The following is a 16,732-nucleotide window of genomic DNA, read 5'->3' on the forward strand; positions in this document are numbered from 1 at the left end:
TTGCCATTCAAGATCAGATACCACCAGGTATAATTCATCCTCTAAATTTTCACAATTTCTTATTCTGTCAGGCTGTTTTTAAACCTTTGGCAACATCAAATAAAGTACTCAACTGGTATTATGTCAGGCTGGTTTACATCCCATTAAAGAAGCCAGCAGAAATAAAGCACAACAGTTACACAGACTACGCACAATAATATAGAGGATATAAAAAACAGTGCTGAGATGGGTTTGTGTCACTTTAGTAAAATCAAAGCATTTTTCTTTATGTGCCAGCAATGAACACAATCTAAGAAGTCTCTGACACTAAACATATGGAGCTCCTATAGAACAAACTAAAGATTTGTTGTTATTAAGATAAAGAAATGCAACATTTCCCCCAGAGAAGCGATGGCGATGGAAAAAGCCCTGGCTGTGTGTGTGCATCACAGCAGGCGTGGGTTCTCCTCTCTGGAGTCATGCGGGGCTCCTTTGAAGGGCAGATGAGGAGGTTGGTTACAGATTCCCCTCAGAAAGATGATTACGGTGCCAAAGGTCATCACCGGGGTAACCAGGAAGAGGCAGAGTTGGTCTACTGTACGAGCGATGCCGCTCCAGTTATCCTTCTCCTGTCAGGACCAGACATTTACGCCACTTTTGATCTTTTTAAATCAGACTTTGGGTTGAGGACTCTGTTTGAACCCTCTGAGCTCATTGTCGTCGTTCTTGTTGCGCATGTGTTTAATGATGTAGTGGCTCCATCCACAGCCGGCTTGATCTCTGCGTACAGCTGATGGCTCCTCCCTCTTCTTGTGGTTTCACAGCTCCACACAGACACCAAAGCTCAGAACTCAAATGAAGCTACTGATGCTTCTATATCTCATGTGTTTAAATGTTTCTGGAAACGTCCTGGCAGCGTGTGTGACTCGGGTCACCAGTCCGTGTCTCCCAGACTGTTTCTCAAACATCAGCTCACTGCGGGACTTCACACTGTCGTACTCCTCAGCCGAGGCAATGGAGCCCACTGAGCTGGATCGCCGCGGTAACGCTCCATCCCAGTACGGCTCTGCCTCAGCAGGGCGGGACATGCGCAAGATGTGGGGTCATCGCTGGAGGAAGAGCTGGCAGAAAAAGAAAACAGGATTTGGAACACTGATACTGATGTGTGTGTGTGTGTGTGTGTTATAGTGGAAAAACCACATGTTCATATATCCTCTTTCATATGTTATTAAGTCACATGCTCATATATCCTCTTTCATACGTTATTAAGTCATATGTTCATATATCCTCTTTCATATGTTATTAAGTCATATGTTCATATATCCTCTTTCATGTGTTATTAAGTCATAGGTTCATATATCCTCTTTCATATGTTATTCAGTCACATGTTCATATATCCTCTTTCATATGTTATTAAGTCACATGTTCATATATCCTCTTTCATATGTTATAAGTCATATGTTCATATATCCTCTTTCATGTTATTAAGTCACATGTTCATATATCCTCTTTCATATGTTATTGAGTCACATGCTCATATATCCTCTTTCATACGTTATTAAGTCATATGTTCATATATCCTCTTTCATATGTTATTAAGTCATATGTTCATATATCCTCTTTCATATGTTATAAGTCATATGTTCATATATCCTCTTTCATGTTATTAAGTCACATGTTCATATATCCTCTTTCATATGTTATTGAGTCACATGTTCATATATCCTCTTTCATGTTATTCAGTCACATGTTCATATATCCTCTTTCATGTTATTAAGTCACATGTTCATATATCCTCTTTCATATGTTATTGAGTCACATGTTCATATATCCTCTTTCATGTTATTCAGTCACATGTTCATAAGTCCTCTTTCATATGTTATTAAGTCATAGGTTCATATATCCTCTTTCATGTTATTCAGTCACATGTTCATATATCCTGATGTTCATCTGTTCAACAAAGGGACAACAGGATGTGTGTGTCTTACCTGTTTGGTCCACTCAGACATGACGTGCGTGCTCGGCGTCCTGAAGTGGAGGTTGAGGACGACCACACAGTTCAGCACCACCACCGTCACCACCACCATGATGAACATCAAATATCTTCAACACACAAACACACTCAGATGTTTTCCATTTTTTAAATCTCAGCCGGTTGTCACCTGGTTCTGCAGCCCTAATGTATATATAGTTTGGAGAAGCAGAATATATCTGATTCAGAGTTAAAGTGATGTGGAGTAAATGGTGCGTTTACCTACTTCACAATAAGAGGAACGGACGTGGATGTTTCTGGAGCCTTTGAGAGATCAAGAGTAGGAAGACAGACTGAGCGAGCAGCACCGAGATGGACAGCGTCATCTTCTCACCACCTACACACACACACACATTTTTATTATCCTTTTTAAAATCTATTCAAAAATCTGTTGGGGAGCTAATTAATGTTTATCGATTAATGGCGGCCCCTCAGCTCCGCCCACTACCGATGTTTGCTGCTTTATTAGCTGTGTTGTCCCGTGCTGACGTGATATTCAGCTATAATGTTTGATTCTTTGGGTGCTGTTGAAGGTTAACTCAGTTCATGTAGTTGTGATTCTGAAAAGGTCCCAGACTGTTAATCTGCCTGACGCTGGCTTCAATACGTTCTGTGACTCTGCACTGACTGTCTGCGGGCAGGTAGTAGACCAGCGAGGCCAGGAAGGAGATGAGCACGCAGGGGATGATGATGTTGACCACGTAGAAGAGAGGTTTGCGTCTGATGACCAGGTAGAAGGTGATGTCCTGATGCTTGTTGCTCTCCATGGGAATGTGTTTGTAGGTGTTTCTCTTGGCGGGTCGGTGGATGATCTCCCACTCACCATTCTCTGTTGGTCAAAGCCAGAGTTCAGACACAAGTGATGAAGTTATGACTGTCAGTCTGGTTGGAGCTGCAGCCAGTCTGAAGGCTCAGGCTCTGGGGAAAACAACTTCTCTGCATGTATCAACAGCATCCAGTACACTGAAAGTCCCCAACAAGCTCCAGGACTGTATGCAGTAAAAAATAAAAATAAATGGAAATTAATCTTTACTTGGTTACCTGTAAAGCTTTCAGGATCAATAATGATCCATTCAACCGTACACTTGGTTTCATTGAGTATTTCTTCCTTCAGGAGCAACCTGATCTCTTTGGCATTGTACGTTAGAGAGCTGCAAGGCTTTTTTTTGCACCTTTTTCTCCTCTCATATGTGTTTAGATTCTATAGAATCTTGACTCAGCTCAGTTTAAAACATCATGTCAGAGTTTGTCTGCGTTTCATACAACAATGAAAAATCCTGCCCGTGCATACGTGAATTTGAGCGTGCAGTCCTGCAGGTCAAAGGGGAAATATTTGACGCTGATGGAGCAGGACGATCTGAAGATGGCGGGTGGTGACCAGTAGCAGAGACCTGTTGAATCCACCAGAACGTTGCAGTAGTAGGCCACGTTGAATTGGGCATCGTTGCTGAGGAGGTGGTTGTACACACACGGAAATGTATTAGACATAACGAATTCAAGTATAAATAACAGGACAAGTGACACTTGTTCATTGTTATGACTATTTGATCATGTTAAAGGGGTTGAAACCATATTTTGAAAGATAAAGGCGGTGTTTGATTAGAAACTCTTTCTGAACTCTGGTGCTCTGAAACATCTCTGCTTCCATTTTCAGCTGTTTTTATTCTCAATAACATCAAATCATCCATCCATCCAAATCGTGGTCCTGTTGGACCACCAAAGGACAAACACTTTCCATTTAGCACGGACAAAAAAAACCCAAATCCTGTTTAGCAATAAAGCTCGGCTCCATTCTCAGGTTTGTAGGTGCAGCATGAAGTCAGGCCCACTGCTGCTTTCTGCAGCTTTAGGAGAACAAGAATAGATTTTATCAGCAGACTGTGAGAATAAACAAGTGGAGTTTGTTCCTGATTGTAGCAGGAACCTCTGCGCAGGTAAAGCTAACACAACCAGCTGGATCAAATTAGAAACACAACAGACAGTAGATGGGGCCAAAGAGTAAAGTTGCTTTTTGTAAAAAAAAAAATAAAATTAAATAAATAATAATAAACGATACAGCTGAGTCTGAAAGTGTCTGAAATAGTCTAATAGTTTAATTATTTATCCCCCTTCACATTAAACAAGACTTTAAAATTCCTCTTCTGTGATTAAGAAGCTCACCCATTTTCCGCATGTCAAGCTTTGCCTCCGTTCAGAGGTTCTGGCTTCAACCATAAACTATTCTAAAAACAGAATAATTAAAATAAGAAAAAGAATAATCTTAGAATAAGCAAGGGATTGCGAAGTACACAGTCACAGATTCTCAATTTAATTTTTATGCCTATTTTTGTGAATATATTTTAGATTTGATATTTTTTTAAATTTGAAACTTTACTGTGTTTCCTTATGTGTTTATCTGCTTTGTGTTATGTGACTGAGGATCAAAACATTTTTACATGTACATTTTGGCATAAGTTAAATTACATTTGTGTAATTCTAATATTTTAATATCATACTGTCGAAATATTTGCATGAGGACGTTTATGTAATGGAAATTATGTAATTTTGGGTATAAATAAAGTTGAGTCCTTATATTTTCTGTTAAGTTTAAATGTATTTTTTTATTTGACTCTTTATTTGCATATTTGAATGAAACTTGAACGCAAAGTTGTCAGCTCCTTTGTTTACTTCCGGTTGCTGTCGCTAGTTTCCGGTCTCGTGAGCTAACTCTCGCTAGCTTGTCACTGACGGTGGTTGTCAGCGCAGCATCAGCGAGTCTCCAGCCCGGACGCGGCTCCTTCGTGCGTCCACAGAGGCTCCGTCTGTCTCCTACTGACTTGTATCTCTACATTTTGTCGTCGCTGCTGGTTGTCAAACGTTTGCTGGAACTTGTGGCGCTCGGCTGCCGGCGACGGCAACTATATCTGTTTTAAAGAAGCGGAGGAGACCGCGGAGGAGGTTCCGAGGATGAACCCTCAGTGCGCCCGCTGTGGGAAGATCGTCTACCCGACAGAGAAAGTGAGCTGCCTGGACACCGTGAGCTGGATGAGCCGGAGAAGCGTCCTTTTAGTCCGTTTTTGCGAGGATGACAGAAACGGGAACCTCTGGGCAGGTCCTGTGAAGTTGGACACGTCGGTGATTGAGAAGTGGAAGGAAAACGACCCTTAAATAGCTTTTTAGGACTTAAATGGCAGATATCACAGAAAAAGAGCTCATCAATAACTGTAAATGAGCCAGACTTGCTGGTCAAACCAGGCTTTTGTAGGAAATCTGGCCTCCTTTTAAGGTTTTTAAATGCATTTCTTTAAACTCTTAGAACACAGAGGAACTCTTTTATTGGGGGCAGAAAAGGTACATTTTTACCTGGTAAAATTCAGTCAAAAGAGCACTAAAAGCATGAATAAACTGAATCATGTAGATTCTAATGACATAAGCTGGAGCTCCTCCAGTTACAGCCCATAATGAGACTGCAACTGTTTCTGGGAAAGTGAACTTTTATACAGTTTACATTCTGCAGATTTCTGTCAAATTTCAATGCAAACATTCAGGTTAATCGATATAATAGAAATCTGTTACACATCATGGATCAGTCAGTAATCTTGGACAACAGCAACGTTTAATCCTGGATCACTGCTCCATATATTTAAATGAACAAAGACGGCTGATGCTGATTTAAGACAGAATTTGTGCATTTTGCGCTTTAGTCCAAAGCCTCACATGCAGGAGCGTTGTCTCTCAGCACCATCTGCACAGAGGGGAAGTGCAGCACCTTTTGTCTGGAAATGCACAGAGAAAATGTTCATCTTGGCTTTAGATGCATTTACAGCACTGATCCTATCAGCAACAGTCTCACCTTTGCCTTGCAGCTCCCAGTTCAAACTGTTCCGTTTCCCAGTAATGTCTGTTAAAAATGCAAGGTCCAGTGTCCAGCCAGTGTCCTCCAGCAGCGCGGCGTCTTCCCCTCTGGACTGCATGAACTCTTTTATTTCACTCAAAAGGGACAAAAAAGGAAGCAAAATCCGTCCCCTGCTGAGCCATCGGATTTCTGTGTGTAGGAGCAGGTCACCATATTCAGTTGGCAGCTCCACTGGGGACACATTTGAAAATATCCTGTTGAAATTATTCTAAATTATTCTGATTAAAAATCAAATTGGCACGCTGATTCCAAAATTACAGTCATTTCCCCCCCAGCCCGTCAAGTTTTGAAAGCTTCTCCTCCAGATCAGCAAATTTCCCCTAATGAGCTGGAGTCCGACTGGCCAGCTGATGACAACTGGATCAGCTCCGTTGGTGCCGTCACCATTAAGAGGTGTGTGCAGCCCCCAAAAGGTCAGTACTGTCAATATCCTATAGGGACACTTTGGACCAGAGGGGATCCTATAGATCAAAAAGTTGACCCGGTTTGATTCCGCACCCAAAAACGAACATCTGTCAGACGAACTCCAGTTGTTTCCCAGTATTTCAGTTCAAACGTGGACCAAATTGTTCTGAAGAGAGGCGCGTGTGCTGGATATGACGCGTCCAACCACGAACACGTGACGTGTAGAGGAAGAAGAAGCGAAAGTGAAAGTTCTCAACTTCGGGCTCCATCTTGAGTGACCGAGCCCTGATGGAAAACCTCTAATATTCAGGTAGCATTTGGTTCTTTCACTGCTGTCGTCTCGAATCAATGTTCCGCTGCGAGATGCGGCTTAATAAGCTGCGTGTTCGCAATGAGCGTGCGCGTGTTTCGGACGCACATTGCGGCTGGTCGACGGGAATGTTGTGACGGATGATCAAACTTTGTAGCGTGTTTCCTCTAACTGCGTTTTCCGCTAACCCTGAGCCAACATTTTAGAGGCTGAGGAAGCACATTTTAATACTCACAATAAGTCACAATATTATTTGCAGTTAGTGGAAAAATCCACGGAATGAGGGACACAAACGCGACAGTTTTAGCCTCCTCTCTTTGTCCCTCCACCAGGGGACAATCAATCCTTTATTTAAAAAAGGAGAGTATGTAAAGAGGGAGAGATCAAGGCATTCCATTTGATTGTTTTAACAACTGGTTCTTTGTGGAATATGAATTTGTTATTATGGGTTTATGAAATGTGTTCTGTTTTGAATGAAGCAGTCAAGAAAACGAAAGGAAACTAAACCCATGGTGTTTTCATATTTTTGGTCCTGTACATGTGGTCAGATCAGATCAGTCTGAGCAGAATTGGGTGTTTTTTGCCCTTTGCTGTGTGTCATCTATTCTATTCAGCATGTTGGGTTGCTTGACTTCTGTTGGGTTGTGGCAACTTGATCATCACTTCTGAGATATTGACACACCTTTTTCCTGAGGCTGGCTCCAATGCTGCCAACACACCTGTCCATGGATATGGTGGGACTTCTGTGATGAGTGGGGTCAGAGGTGGTGGACAAGCTCTGCTCCAAAACAAGCTTGCTAGATATGTTTGGGATCTCCTCCGCCACAACCAGCAGCTGCAACTAGTAGCTGTGCACGCCATGCAGAGTTTTGACCTCTAGGTCAGGCTACAGATGTTTTTTCCAGCACCATCATGTGTTGGTGAGAAACATGATGCACCTGATCAAAAAAAGCTGCTTGTAATCTGACAGACGAGCCATGATGAGATGTCAAGGTGCGTTGTTGAAAATGAAGATCCTCTTCTTGGAATCCTGTCTGAGATGACAGAAGATGATGCTGCATTTGACCCACTTTGATGATGTGATGACGTATTTCTGTTTAGTTTTGAATGCATTCTCATCTTATTTGTTGAATTTAATGTTGAGAACTGACATCTTGAAAGAATTTAGGTTTTCTTGTAAACCATAACCAGATAAAAAATGATTTCATTTGTATTTGTGTGCGTCCGTCTGATGCCACCGCACCTTCTGAAACACCCAGGAGAAACATTTTTTCCACAACTATTTTATATTTAACATGGTGTAAACTTTTAAGATGTCCCAAAACTGTTTTCCAATATATATGTGGCCTGTATGATGTACAGGGTGACATCATATCATAGATCTTGATGTGAATGAGCCGACAATACGTCATTGGACAGACCTCTGCTTGTCTTCATGCTGAGAATCATGTTCTTTAATCTTCTTTTCTGTGTCAGCAGACTGTTCCTGCTTAACCATTTAGACTCACATTTAAAAATGAGCGAATGTGTGATGGAAGAGGAAGAGAGAGCAAAGTCCACAGTGCCCAGCTGTGTGTCCATGAAGAGCGACAGGTCCAAAGGGGAACCTATCACCTTCGGTATCAGACCTCAAGGCTCACCTTTAAAGTAAGGTTTTCTGAACCACATAACTCTGCCTTAGAACATTTCACAACCACACAAAACATCATTTTGTGGGTATTAGCCTCCACCATCGTGAAAAATGAAATTCCTCAGGTCCTTAAAATGAAACGGTGCACCAACATGTCAGGTGTTCGCTCCCATTAACCCCCATGTTAATTTTAGTGTGGTAAATCTTTTAAAACTGAAAATTGCTTCTGTTTTTAACTGGTCATTTCTCCTACATGGGTTAACATCATCTCACTAAAATTCCTAGGCATATATTTTAAAGTTTCCCAACAATATCCACCATTGCAGAGTGCTCCAGCTCTCCATTTAGATACGGATGGGTAAGACATGGCAGGTCTGTGCAGCTTGTTCTGCCACACTGTTCCACCACATGTCATGAAAATTCATTAAAAAGTCTATTTATAAGGCTCCTGGTTCTAATAAACCCATAGACAACAATATCAGTCATTTCTAAATGGTTGAAATAAGCTTTTGAATACGCGTGACCTCTGTGCTATTTAATGATCAGTTTCAGAGACCAGACGACTGTATTTGGAGCATAAATGGAGAACTTTTGTTCTATTCTATGAGTTTATATTCCGGATTTGGCACTTTTATTTTGAACATTAATTCACAATGAGGAAAAGCCACTAAACACTTAGATCAAATACACTTTTCTCCAACTAAACGAGCTTGTTAGAACCTAAATAACTTTATATATTTTGCTCAGTGTTCATTCAATCTTCAACTGTCAGAGCAAACTGAAAGTAGAAGTGAACGCAGCCTTTCTTAGGCGTTGCTAACGCCCAGTAGACATGTATAACCACTATTCCCATTTTTGACAGCTATCAGAAACGGTCTGCTTCCATTGGAGATTCCTCCTGTCCCGAGGGTGAAAAGAAACGGAGAACTGAACTGCAGACCGCCGACCTGAACAACAGCGTCTCACGTAAGCTCCTACATTTGTATTTATAAGATACTTTTGGGTCGGAATAAAGGAACAACTTGTGTATTTACCATGTGCAAGAGAAGATCCAGAGAGCTCTTGTTTGGTTCCACTGGAACCCCTGGACCCTCTTAAGACCTTCCTAAATGCTTAGACAGTATTTAGCAACATTTAGTCATTTAGTTCTGGAAAGTGTTAAAGAGCTGAAGGCAGGTGACCTTTACAGGACAATGGGTCTGCTGAGTATGATGTGTTTGGAGAAGGTTTGATGTGTTTTTCTAAATATCATCCAGCTTTTACCAGCTGTTTAGTCCAAGCAAACTCTTGGAAGACATGGAAATGGTTGTTATAGACTAAATTACACTGAAACCCAATGAAATAAAAGAATAGGTGTACATAAGAAGACATAACATTTCAAACTGACAGTAAGATGGGTCATTACCCGACTGTTGCTTCTATCATTCAAACATGACAGAATATTTTCCAGTTGAGGGCATCTGTGTTACTGCTGTAGATGACAATTGTAAAAGGATTTAAAAGATTGTTTGTTTCAGAGGGTGGTGAACTGCAGGAGGTGATAGAAGGTCATAAGATCAGTCTGAAGAGAAGATGTGAACATGTGACTGAAGGAACTCATGAAGCAGGAAGTGGAACCCTGCTGAACAAGATCTACACTGAGCTCTACATCACTGAGGGACAAAGTGAGGAGGTGGACACACAACATGAGGTGAGACAGCTTGAGATAACCTCCAAGAAGAACATCCAGGACACTCCAATCAAGTGCCAGGACATCTTCAAAGTCTTATCTGAGCAACAGAGACACATCAGAGTGGTTCTGACCAACGGTGTCGCCGGCGTTGGAAAAACCTTCTCAGTGCAGAAGTTCAGTCTGGACTGGGCAGAAGGTTTGGAGAACCAAGACATCAGTCTGGTGCTTCCGCTCTCATGCAGGGAGCTGAACTTGATCAGAGATGAGCAGCACAGTCTTCTCTCACTGCTTCATGTTTTCCATCCAACATTACAGAAGATCAGAGCAGAAGATCTGACTGTCTGGAAACTTCTGTTCATCTTTGATGGCCTGGATGAAAGCAGATTTTCACTGGGTTTCAACAAGCATCAGCTCATCTCTGATGTCACACAAGTATCGTCCGTTGGCGTGCTCCTGGTGAACCTCATCCAGGGGAACCTGCTTCCCTCAGCTCTCATCTGGATCACCTCCAGACCTGCAGCAGCCCATCAGATTCCTCCCTCGTGTGTTGACAGGATCACAGAAGTACGAGGCTTCACTGACTCCCAGAAGGAGGAGTACTTCAGGAGGAGGTTCAGTGATGAAGATCTGTCCAAGAGAATCATCTCACACATCAAGGCCTCCAGGAGCCTCCACATCATGTGTCTGATCCCAGTTTTCTGCTGGATCACTGCTATAGTTCTGGAGGACATGATGACCAGAGACCAGAGAGGAGAGCTGCCCCAAACCCTGACTGACCTCTACTCACACTTCCTGAGGGTTCAGATAAAGAGGAAGAAGCAGAAGTATGGAGGAAAGCAGAGACCAGAGGAACTGACTGAGGCTGATAAAGAACTCCTTCTGAAGTTGGGTCGGCTGGCGTTTGAACATCTGGAGAAAGGAAACATCATGTTCTACTCAGAAGACCTGGAGCGATGTGGACTGGACGTCTCCGAGGTGTCGGTGTACTCAGGAGTTTGTACAGAGATCTTCAAGAGAGAGAGTGTGATCTTCCAGAAATCAGTCTACTGCTTTGTTCATCTGAGCATTCAGGAGTTTCTGGCTGCCGTCTACATGTTCCACTGTTACACCAGGAAAGACACAGCGGTTATAAGACAGTTCCTAGAATATTCTGAACCAGTCACATCTCTTGATGACTTCCTCAGGGGAGCACTAATGAAATCTCTCAAAAGTGAAAATGGCCACCTGGACTTGTTTGTTCGCTTCCTTCATGGTCTCTCTCTGGAGTCCAATCAGAGGATCTTGGGTGGACTGTTGGATCAGAGGAACAGCCACCCAGAAACCATCCAGAAGGTCCTCAACAACCTGAAGGAGGTGAACAGTGATGAAATCTCCCCAGACAGAAGCATCAACATCTTCCACTGTCTGATGGAGATGAAGGATCAGTCAGTCCATCAGGAGATCCAAGAGTTCCTGAAGTCAGGGGAGAAATCAGAGAGGGAACTGTCAGAGATCCACTGTTCAGCTCTGGCCTACCTGCTGCAGATGTCAGAGGAGGTTCTGGATGAGCTGAACCTGTGGCAGTACAACACCTCAGAGGAGGGACGACGTCGCCTGATTCCAGCTGTGAGGAACTGCAGGAAGTTCCAGTAAGTAAAGATTTCTGGGGCCGGACATCGGCGTTTAAATCAAGCGAGTGGATCATGTCAGGTAGCAATACCCCCTCCAGTGGTCATTCCTTCAATTCTTTATCTCCATTGCAGCGTCCATAAATTAAAAACAACAACAATTCATCCAGAAATGTTCAACACTGGCTGGATATAAGGTCAAAGGTCAATCCAGACAAACCAACATAAGGCAGGAATAATAGGAGCCACAAGTTAACTGACTATCATGAAATTACTGTCATGTCATTAAATCACTTTTGTTTGTTTGTATACATCGTATTCTAACGACAGAAAAACACATTTTAACTAATGACACGTGACTATTTTGCTTCATTTGTTCAACGTAACAACAGCCGGCCTCGTTGGTTTAAATGGGTGTTTTAGGTCTTTGTGGCGGTTCCGTTTGGAGCCTTTATGTGACCCACAAAGTTGTTTGAGCCTTTCCACACCCGTTAGGTGGCAACTTCATCACTAGCAACAAAAGGTGCAGTGAAAATGATTTGAAGGGAAACAGGCAGATATAACAGAAGCTGAGGGCAATCGATGCAACCAGAGACTCTGATGTCATCGATCGGATCGCTGAATTAAGACTTGACGCACCATCGTACAAATTGGATGCAATGCAAAATATCCAAAGAGCCGATAGACAGATAAAAAGATGCACGTTTCTTTAAACCATTTGCTATAATCATTTTAAATATTGAGTAATTATGAGCTGTTCTAAAATAAGACAAATGTTGAGAATAATTCAGTTGCATTTCAGATCTGATGGTCGTTCAAACTGTTGCTCTACGGTGTTGAATTTAGCTTTTCCAGGAAATGAGCTACATTTGTGTTGAGGTAGATTCTCAGATAAGTTGATGAGAAATCCCAAAGTCTGACTCACTATTTTTGTTTCATACACAACAGACTGTCTGATAGTTTTCTTTCAAAGAGTCATTGGGAAGTTGTGGCCTCAGCAATGACGTCAAACCCTTCTCATCTACGGGAGCTGAGCTTAAGCAACAACCAAAGCCTGACAGATGCAGTAAAGTTACTGTCTTCTGCAATGATGCATCCAAACTGCAGACTGGAGACGCTCAGGTCAGGAGGCCTCTGTTGGTCTTTTCTAAATTTCTTTACATTTTCTGCTTTTCTCTTCATTTTCAGATTTAGAAATGTGTTTTTATTTGCCCCATTTCTTCCTTTTCCAGGCTGTGGGGCTGCAGGTTATCAGAGATCAGCTGTGACTCTCTGGCCTCGGCGCTGAGGTCCAATCCCTCCCATCTGAGAGAACTGGACCTGAGCTACAACCAGCTGAAGGATCCAGCAGTGAAGCTGCTCTGTGGTGCTCTCCAGGATCCTCTCTGTGAGCTGGAGACTCTCAGGTCAGTCAGAGATGATCCAGTACTTTCCCAGGTGTAACTAGTTAGACAATAACTGTTTCCATGTTTGATCTTTGTTATAAACGTAGTGTTACAGTTCTCAGAAAAAAGACCACACAGGACAGATTTGCAGTATTAAATTGGTTGTGGAAATCTGTCCCATGTGAGGATGGTCATCAATGACTAGAAAGGAAGTATCAGTTGTAGATTTGTCTTGTTTTATTTTAGGCTGGCCACAAAACCGCCCAAACATTCAGACCAATCAAAAATGGTTCTTCCTGTCTTTTAAAGATCAGAAGGGAAACTAGAAACCCCAAAAAGAAAGCTGCTGCAGTGTGCCATGCCCCTTCTCTCCTGAGAAAAGCCATCCCAAAAAAGAGAAAAGCCCAAGTGTGAAGTGAGCGCCCTGTTAAACCTTGGTACCGAAAGCCTGCAGTCATTCTCATCTTAGGTGGCTTCATTCCAGCCAGAAGCCCAAACCTGCCTCCCTCTTAAAGGGGCAGCAGGTCAGTCCAACCACAGAAACCTTCATGAAGATCTGGAGCTTTCAGCATCCACAATTGTTGCACCTCACTTCCATTGGAGTCCAAATCAGAAGTCAACAAGTTGATTCTACACCGATTCTACACAATGCAACCATTTTAAAAAGGTTTCCATGCATAAGTTTTCACACATTTTTATATAAATCTGTTTGTTCATCGCCTCCTTCTGTTGTAATAATCATTAAAGAAAATGACCTTATTGGAGTTTTTTCTCCTCACAAATATGACTTTCTATGAACGATGCAATAAATGCAGCTGCAATCTAAGACAATATGGAAGTATGTGTATATAATAGTAGTGGAAGTAGCTCATAAAATAATACATTTGCTCTTCTCATCGAATCTCTCTATGTTATTAAAGAAAAACCTGCTCTTAGTCAACAACATCTAAGACATCAGCCAAAAATCCTAATTTTCTACAATCTAATATAAAACAGTAGAGAAGACTCTTTCTGCAGAGACACTGGTGGCAGGAATGCAGAAGTATCACCTGCTCAACTTGGAAGGTGGAGCAGAAACCACCAGCTGAGAAGGTCCTCAGCGAGAGGAAGTGGTGGAGAACCATGAAACTTGCTAAGCTCCACCTCAGCTCCAGAGACGGGCTGAGCTGGAGCTGTGGCACCAGGTATCGCCCAGAAGAGCCTCCAACAAACAAGCTCTTCTCTTGGGAGGAGAGGGCTTTGAATCTCAGCTCAGTGTGCTTGTCTCTAGTAGGTGGCAGCTGCACCTTTTCCTGAGCTCCTTGTTGATGCCCTGAGGGGAATTGATGCTCCTGCAATGTTTTCTGGCAGCATTGAGCTTGCAGTGGGGCAATCAAACACACTGTGGGGGGGCTCTCTTTCCTTCTCTCATCTGGAGAACAAGTGACACCAGCTGCCAATCATTGTTGGAGAAATGTGCAGTCAGGGGAACGATGCGTCCAGACTATAGCCACCCTTCCAGCATCCAGCAGTGTCTAAAACCTTTGATTTGGTTTCACCAGAGAGTGTAGGGATTGCAGGGTCGCTGCAGCATCGCCCACAAGCTGTCAGGAGTGGGTCGCTTTGTCCCAGCTCCTGACAAGAGTTGAGTGCTATTGAGAAATGTGGTCTCACAAACTTGGAAGGTATTTTGACCCACACACACTTTACATACGCTGTAGATCTTGTCCACCCGCCCTGAAAGAACCCAAAATAGGAACATACGGCAGATAAGCCGGTGCAGGACCAGAGGTTTGTTGCTTGTAAGCTGTGTTTTGCTCTGGTACATGTTGATTTTTATTTGTCTTCTCTCAAAATAATTGTTATTTTAGCCTAAGTTGCTGCAGTTTATCAGAGACCAGCTGTGATTCTGTGGCCTCAGCTCTGAAGTCCAACCTCTCCCATCTGAGGGTTCTGGACCTGAGCGACAACCCGTTGCAGGATTCAGGAGTGAAGCGGCTCTGTTCTGGACTGGAGAGTCCAAACTGTAAACTGGAGAGGCTCAGGTCAGTCTTCATTTTTCTACCTATATACCAGCTGCTAAGATGGTGAAGTGAGGCTGTTCTCAACACTGCTGTGATGCACCACATTAAAAAAATTCCTTGGAATATCGGGAATTCAGGTCTGACCCAACTAAGAACTAACGTAGGTTTAGTACTGACGCAGATAACATGCAGACCTGCACCGTATAACCTCATCCTGCATTTTTCAGATTAGAGCTCTGCAGCTTATCAGAGATCAGCTGTGACTCTCTGGCCTCGGCGCTGAGGTCCAATCCCTCCCATCTCAGAGAACTGGACCTGAGTGTGAACCAGCTGAAGGATCCAGGAGTGAAGCTGCTCTGTGGTTTTCTCCACTTTCCAAACTGCCGACTGGAAACTCTGAGGTAAACACCATTCTCAAAAATGTCCATTATTCCATCCGAGGGTCCTCACACTTTCTGAGTGTGTGTGTTGTGCCCAGTTCCTTCAGGAGGGGGGGCCACACGGGGACCACTTATTCATGATAAATTGATTTAAGCACAATGAAAAAGCCGACAGATGGTAACCAAAATTAGACAAAACTAGGTGAGGGTGCCTGGTAGACACCAGCCAACGAGGAGGGAGATGGTGAGGGAGACAGGAAGTCATCTAAGACAGGTTGTGCCTTTAAAGATGAGCCACAGGTGAGATGGATCTCCATGATGAGATGGGAGGGAAAGAGGTGGGAGAACATGGGAAGAGTGAGGGCCAGAACAATATATATTCTCCTCTGGAACAGTGCAAACCTGAGAGGTTGGAATTGTGGTCATTACATATTACTATCATTTTTTAAGCTGTAACTAAATTAAATATTTACAGATCATGCCTTTGATTAACCTTTCAGATTAATACTGGTTTCACTTATAACCTTATAAAAGTTTCCCTTCTTTATTTAGATTAAGGCTCTGCAGCTTATCAGAGACCAGCTGTGACTCTCTGGCCTCAGCGCTGAGGTCCAATCCCTCCCATCTCAGAGAACTGGACCTGAGTGGGAACCAGCTGCAGGATTCAGGAGTGAAGCTGCTGTCTGATCTCGTAGAGAATCCACACTATGGGCTGGAGACATTGAGACGGTAGCTGGTTGAAGCCAGTCAACTCCCGCTCATCTGCTGCATCACTCACTGACCACTGGTGAAGAGCATCTGTGGAAACATCTGCCGTCTACTCCCTCCATAGAAGAAAAATTCAGTTTTTAAAAAGCGCTGGTGGACTTTCAGGAGATCAGTCGATGGTCGACAAAGCAGAAGCAGCTTCGCCTTGAAGTTAATTAGTTCCTGGTATCACACAATGCATCTTTATAAAGTTCTAAATGGCTCCTCGGCCACTCTTAGAAGCATGGAAACATTCTCTTAATTGTCTCTTCAAAATGTCTGTATTATACGTTACTATTTACATCATGCCTTCAGAATCTTTAGGGTTTAGTATTTACTGTCTCTGTGACATGGAGCATTGGAATATTTCAGCTGCAGCCAGCAAAACCCCATCAGAATGACGGCTATCGGTGGGAACCGCAGCTCATTTGACTTTAGTCAGTCTGTTCAATTTATAGGATTTATTGCAATCTAATAAAAACTATGAATAAATGTGGGAAAATAGGAAATAAAAAGACGCAAAATGACCAAATAAATCTCCCATGAATACTGTAAATTTAAAGATGTCAAGAATGGAATATCAGCTTAATTTAATCAAACATAAAGGGAAAAGGCCTCTTTTAAGTTTACTGCAAAATAAACACAAAATCAAGGAGCGACACGCGCCAAAAACGTCTCATTCTCTCT

General features: G+C 42.8%; 1 long non-coding RNA gene and 1 pseudogene across 1 annotated transcript; one reads left to right on the top strand and one right to left on the bottom strand.

Annotated features, from left to right (window-relative positions):
- Positions 1–473: 473 nt before the first annotated feature.
- Positions 474–3,509, bottom strand: LOC115248250 (acetylcholine receptor subunit delta-like; annotated as a pseudogene).
- Positions 3,510–6,599: 3,090 nt separating this feature from the next.
- Positions 6,600–9,173, top strand: LOC115248249 (uncharacterized). The gene is made up of 3 exons (XR_003887187.1): positions 6,600–6,621; positions 8,101–8,268; positions 9,114–9,173. It is a non-coding gene; the product is annotated as an uncharacterized lncRNA (long non-coding RNA).
- Positions 9,174–16,732: the final 7,559 nt, after the last annotated feature.

This window comes from Takifugu rubripes, unplaced genomic scaffold, assembly GCF_901000725.2.
Source record: "Takifugu rubripes unplaced genomic scaffold, fTakRub1.2, whole genome shotgun sequence".
Lineage (NCBI taxonomy): Eukaryota > Metazoa > Chordata > Actinopteri > Tetraodontiformes > Tetraodontidae > Takifugu > Takifugu rubripes.